Below are 5,615 nucleotides of genomic sequence, written 5' to 3'. Positions count from 1 at the left end.
AGTTGCGGTTACAGCAGTACATGCATGTGAACGAATTAGTCTCTAGAGGTCAGTAAAGTTCCATTTCTGATTAATAGGAATAATAGAAGTTAACTGCAGTCTTCAAGAAACAAAAACTTGATAGCAGATTGTTACTTTTCCCTGGATTATTTTCCCCATTTGCAAAAATGACCAACATTAAGTATTGCTAGGTTTCCAGTGGTAGGTATAATATATAAAATGTGAAATTGTATGCAATTAAAGTGTATTATGATGCCTATGCAATAAAACAAATTTTAGCATGGAATCACAACAATATTTAATGGGCACATTAAAAAAACACGTGAAAGTGATGCAGAAAGATTTAGTGTGCTTGTGGTAAAATATATATATATATATATATATATATATATATATATATATCATAAATAGTATGCTTCCAAAATTCTCATGCACAGAAACAAAAAAATTCCTTAGCTTAATAGCATGAGCATGTAACTTGTTAAGGGAACATTAAATAGCATGAGTATGAGAAGGCGAGCATTCCCAGTTCGCTTTTCCTTTTGGTTCTTCCTGCTGCGTTCCTATGGGTATATAACTAAGCCTGATACACGGGGTTGCTTGTCAGTGCAAAGGGAAGACGTGGGGAAGTTAGTACACTCCACATGAGGAGGTCAAACGAGAGCATAGCTTTCCAAAAGAGCAGAGAGCTGAAACGACTGTGTTCAGAACCATCTGGTTTTGTGTCAGTCAGGATCTTCAAAGAGTGGAGTCAGAGGACGAGGACTATGCAAGGGGGAGACACAGAGGAATCTGGCTGCTCTGACTCAGAAGAGCACTGAAAGCTGACCATTTCGTCCTCTACCACCAGCCTATGTCGAGGTCAGCAAGTGGTCACACCACAGTCTGCTACTGCCGCAAAAATCACAGAAATAAGCTTTGCACTTAAACTTAAACAATTGTTTAGCTCAAGAAAGTTTTTGAAGCTCTACTGCTATTCAGCCTCAAGCCTCTGAAGATCTGCAGTGCTCTTTGGTCACACTGACAATGCCAATGAAAGCAAAGACTTTTGTCCTCTGGGAACCTGTTGTTGGAAATACATTTGCCATTTGTAAAGCAAGGTGAATTTATTTTTTTAAATGCTGGTGTGTGTGTGTCAGTGTACCTTCTCTATTACACACAAAAAGGGTAAGTGTAAAGCAGAAAACAAAACAAAATATGAATATGTCACATGAAAAAATATTTTTTAATAATTAAATCTGTAATATAATAGTCCAACATACATTTAATTAAGCCAAATAATCAAATAATAACAATGCACATTATACAATAAATTTTATCAAAATATGAATAACAAATCCATAGACATAAAAATTACAAACAAAATATATATAAAGTAACAACCCCATATCTCATAATAACAACTCATATCATCTACCTTACAACCCAATAATCACTCTAGGGATGAAACAAGTCCCATTCCTTATACTTACACTCATTACACTTGTGAAAAAAAACCAAGACTAGTTTTGAAGTTACATCAGTTTGGGGACAAGATTTGAAGGAAAATTAGCTTTGAAGTTATATTGGTTTGGTGCAAAGTTACAGAACTGGATATTCTGTATATATATATATGTATTTTGGAATCAATGTTTTGGAATATCCAGCAGCTGTAGCTGCATTGGATAGGTTTTTGAAGAAAACTGTTTTCTTTTTTTTTGAAGAGTATTAAGGTCAAGTCTTTGCTCTGCATTTGTTGCTGGTATAGTGTGCCTTCCCTTCAGGGTTTAAAAAAGACAGGTTGTGTGTGTTTTTCACTTGAGTGTATTGAGTGTTTGTGAGTATAACAAATGAGACGTGTTTGATCCCTAGAGTGACCGTTGCCAGTTTATGTGAATGTGATGGGGATGATCTGAGTTTTTATGTGATACGGGGTGGGGGATTGAACTTTATAGATGTTTGTATGTAGTTTTTTGCTGTGTATGTGATTGTCTATTATTTATGTAAAACATTTAGGGTCGGATTTTAAGAGGTACGCGCGGGCATACATTTGTGTGTGCAACACAGTGCGCATAAATATACACCCGATTTTATAACTTGCACGCGCTGCTACACGCATGTTATAAAATCCGGGGTCGGCGCGCGCAATGGGGTGCACACTTGTTCACCTTGCGCGTGCCGAGCTCTAGGGGAGCCCCGATAGTTGATCAGCAAATGGGCAGCTTTGTGGTTGGTCCATTGGACTATAAGTAGATAAAATTGTAATGATCTGGTTCAAGCTTTTTCAAGATGGATGTACTAGTACTTAATAGTTGTTGAAAAGCACTGTGATGATTGATATTGTTTTGCCTGATGTTGAGATGCAGATCCCATACACATTTCTAAGAAGATATTTGATGTAAAAGTTGAGCTATCTTTGAGCTGTTATAATGGACATTAATTGTTTTTCTATATTTTGTGCAAAATAGATTTTTGGGAGATCCTTTTTTCTACCCGAGGTGGCCCTGAAGAAGAGAAATGAAACAGGACGCGTGTCAGGCAGTGGTGATTAAAGGTAGAAATGGATCTTCCCTTGGAGCGGCAAAAACAAACTTTAAAAGGTATGTTTAGCTTTTGGGATTTTAAGTGCAATAAAAATATGTAATTCCATTTTAAAAAAAGCATATAATGTGAAACCTATGATTAAAGATATGAGCTACCTCTAATGCTTAAGTAAATGTTAAAGGGCTTTGAACATCTTTTAAGTGACTGTATATAGCTCTCTTATATGATGGGCTCAACAATCCAGTCATTGGTATTAATACTTAACAATCATGTTTTTTTGTAATGTGTATGCTATTTTCACTACCACTGTATGATAAGGATTTTGTAATTTAATTATTCCATTCATACCTACATGGATCAGTTACAATTCAAGAATACTTTTACTTTCACCACTGAGCATTTAGCAGGGATTTTACAAGAAACCTCTTTCCTTGAAGAGGTAATGGTGTTAATAAGCAGAGTTCATTGACTAGTTATATGGATTTAATAAACATGTAATCAGGTTGGAGTAACACTCAACTATTCTTGTTCAATATCTCAAATTATTCCACGTTGTCTTCGCATTAACAAGCCACCTCTTATATTTTAAAAGATGATTCTTTTATTCAAAGGGGGATAGCCATATTGAACAAATGTTCGACAGATTTAATTCTATTGATAGTGGATTATACAAAGAAAAGTACGTCAGATACATCCCTCGATCTACCATAAAACTCTTAACAATGGATTACCTAAGATAATGTGCAAGTAACCTCATATAGTATATATTACTTCATCCTAAAGATACTTTGAATTGATAAACCCCTGCTGTTACAGATCCAATTGTATAACTCACCCAATCTATACACATTCCTCTCTTCCTCACTTATTAACCCCAAGCCTATATGTACAACAGTTTGTATGTAATAACTTTGCTGTATGTAATAAGCTTTACCAGTAATAACTATTTTATATGTAATCAACTAACACTACATGATAAGCTGCTGTGATGATGTTTATATAACCTGTTTCATGATTCTGTAAACCGTTCTGATGGCGAAACTGAATCACGGTATACAAAACACGTAAAATAAATAAATAAATATTTACCAGATTTCTGTTTTACCTAGTCAAATGAAAGAATCTATATCTTTTAAATCTTTTTATTTGATGATTTCTCACTACAAGTGTTCTTTGGAACAATTTAGATCATCATTAAAGCAAACGAAGATCAAATAATTAAGGAGGGATGTGGTTTCACGTGCCATGCGGCTGCCCTGATCCAGTCCTGATCCAACCCTGATCTAGGCCTGATGCAGCTTGCTGTGACACCTCCCCAAAAGCAGAGTCCTTCAGTGAGCTCTTTTCTGGCTACCTGACTCCACCTGTGATGCAGCCTCCTCTCCACCACAGATCCTCAGAGAGCTTCATCTCCAGCCTTAACAAGCTCTGCCTTGCTGCCTGCACCACTCCCAAGTTCTAGCCCAATTTAACCCTGCCTTGCCAGAAACTAGACACCATTTCATTGATTCACCCTTGGCTCTCTAATCTTGCCTTTCTTAGCTTGCTCTATGCCTTTTGGTCTATCTAGGCCTTACCTTGCTGCGGCCTCCAGACCTTCTTGTACCTTGCTGCTTGCCTTATAGCCTGTCTAGGCCTTATCTTGCCTTGTGGCCTCTGGACCTTCTGTTTCCTTACACCCTGCTCTATGGTCTATCAAGGCCTTATCTTGCCTTGTGGCCTCTGGACCTTCTGTTTCCTTACACCCTGCTCTATGGTCTATCAAGGCCTTACCTTGCCTTGTGGTCTGTAGGTCTGATGTTACCCTAGATTTTGTTCTGTGGCCTACTCAGACCTTACCTTGCTTAGTAGCATTCGGGCCTCTAGCCTTGCTGCCTTTGAATTTCTGTGTTTTCTGTTCTGTGTTGTTCTTGTCCACTCCTACCCTTGTTTGCCTGCCTTGTTTAGTCCTGTCCTTGTTTGGTCAGTCTAGTCCCCAGTGTCTTGTCCAATGTCCATAGCTCTTTCCTTCTTCCAGTATCCAGTCCATATCTCCCTGTCTGTTCCAGTATCCTGACCACAGCTCTCTGTCTGTTCCAATACCCAGGCAGCAGCCCCTTGCCTGTTCCAGCATCCTGCGGATGTTTCAGTATCCAGTCCTCAACTCATTGCCTGCTTCAGTCTGTCTCTGCCCACAACTTCCAGCCTGTGTCTGCCCTGCTTTGAACAGCTTATCTAGCCTTCTTTCTTTCTTTATTTGATTTATATTCCGCTTTTTGCACTTTTTTCAGCGCTTCAAAATGGATTACATTCAGGTACTGTAGGTATTTCCCTTTCCAGCTAAGCTCTACTGGCCCCCAGAACCTGCAGGGAAGGGGGCTGGCTAGGCAGTCCAGCTTTCAACCATGATGTTTAGCTGGCATACCCAAGTTCTAATGGCCTCCAGAGCCTACGGGCTCAACTTGCGGGTAAGGGGACAGGCTAGCAGGAAGATAGATCTGTAGTCCGGCCCTGCTCCTGAGAGGGTATTTCCTGATCCCAGCCCTTGTGACAGGATGAAGAAGATTATTCTACCATTAATGTATATTGCTAGCTTTTATTAAGGTCGACACCCTCCAGTAAATGAGTTACATTCGATGATTCAGTGTATGATTTTTCCAATGGGTCAGATGATTTTGATTATACAGGATGCTCTAAATCACCTCATTCTGCCTCCACTTTTCACGTTGGCTCTATGTCTTTTTTGGGGAGAGGTCGAAGATCGAGATGGCCTCAACAACAACAACAATATCAATGGGTACACAGAGATCTAATCAACTAAACATTTTCAACGTGAGAAGGCCCTCAGATGAGACCCAGAGCTCAACAGAATCAATAGTGATTAATCTTTCTGGAATACAGCTGACGTCCCCACAAGAGGAGGTATTAAATTTGGGTTTTTCATTCCAACCAATCTGAAATATTCCTTCAAATGTAGAATTTCATTATTCTGGTTTATACAGAAATTAGAAATCAAGTTGTAATTTTCTTCAAGGTTACTACCAATTCCACTTCCAATTCCACTTGACCTACATATTTCATTTTAGGCCTTGTTAAGACATTTTTCAACTTAT

The 5,615-nt window shown here is 38.6% G+C and overlaps 1 long non-coding RNA gene across 1 annotated transcript; it reads left to right on the top strand.

Moving 5' to 3' along the window:
• The first annotated feature begins 629 nt into the window (after positions 1-629).
• LOC115094919 lies at positions 630-5,403 on the top strand. Its single transcript, XR_003857629.1, has 3 exons — positions 630-1,167; positions 2,448-2,579; positions 5,256-5,403. It is a non-coding gene; the product is annotated as an uncharacterized LOC115094919 (long non-coding RNA).
• The last annotated feature ends 212 nt before the right edge of the window (positions 5,404-5,615 follow it).

Source organism: Rhinatrema bivittatum, chromosome 7, assembly GCF_901001135.1.
Source record: "Rhinatrema bivittatum chromosome 7, aRhiBiv1.1, whole genome shotgun sequence".
Lineage (NCBI taxonomy): Eukaryota > Metazoa > Chordata > Amphibia > Gymnophiona > Rhinatrematidae > Rhinatrema > Rhinatrema bivittatum.
This window is presented reverse-complemented; position numbering and strand designations above follow the sequence as displayed.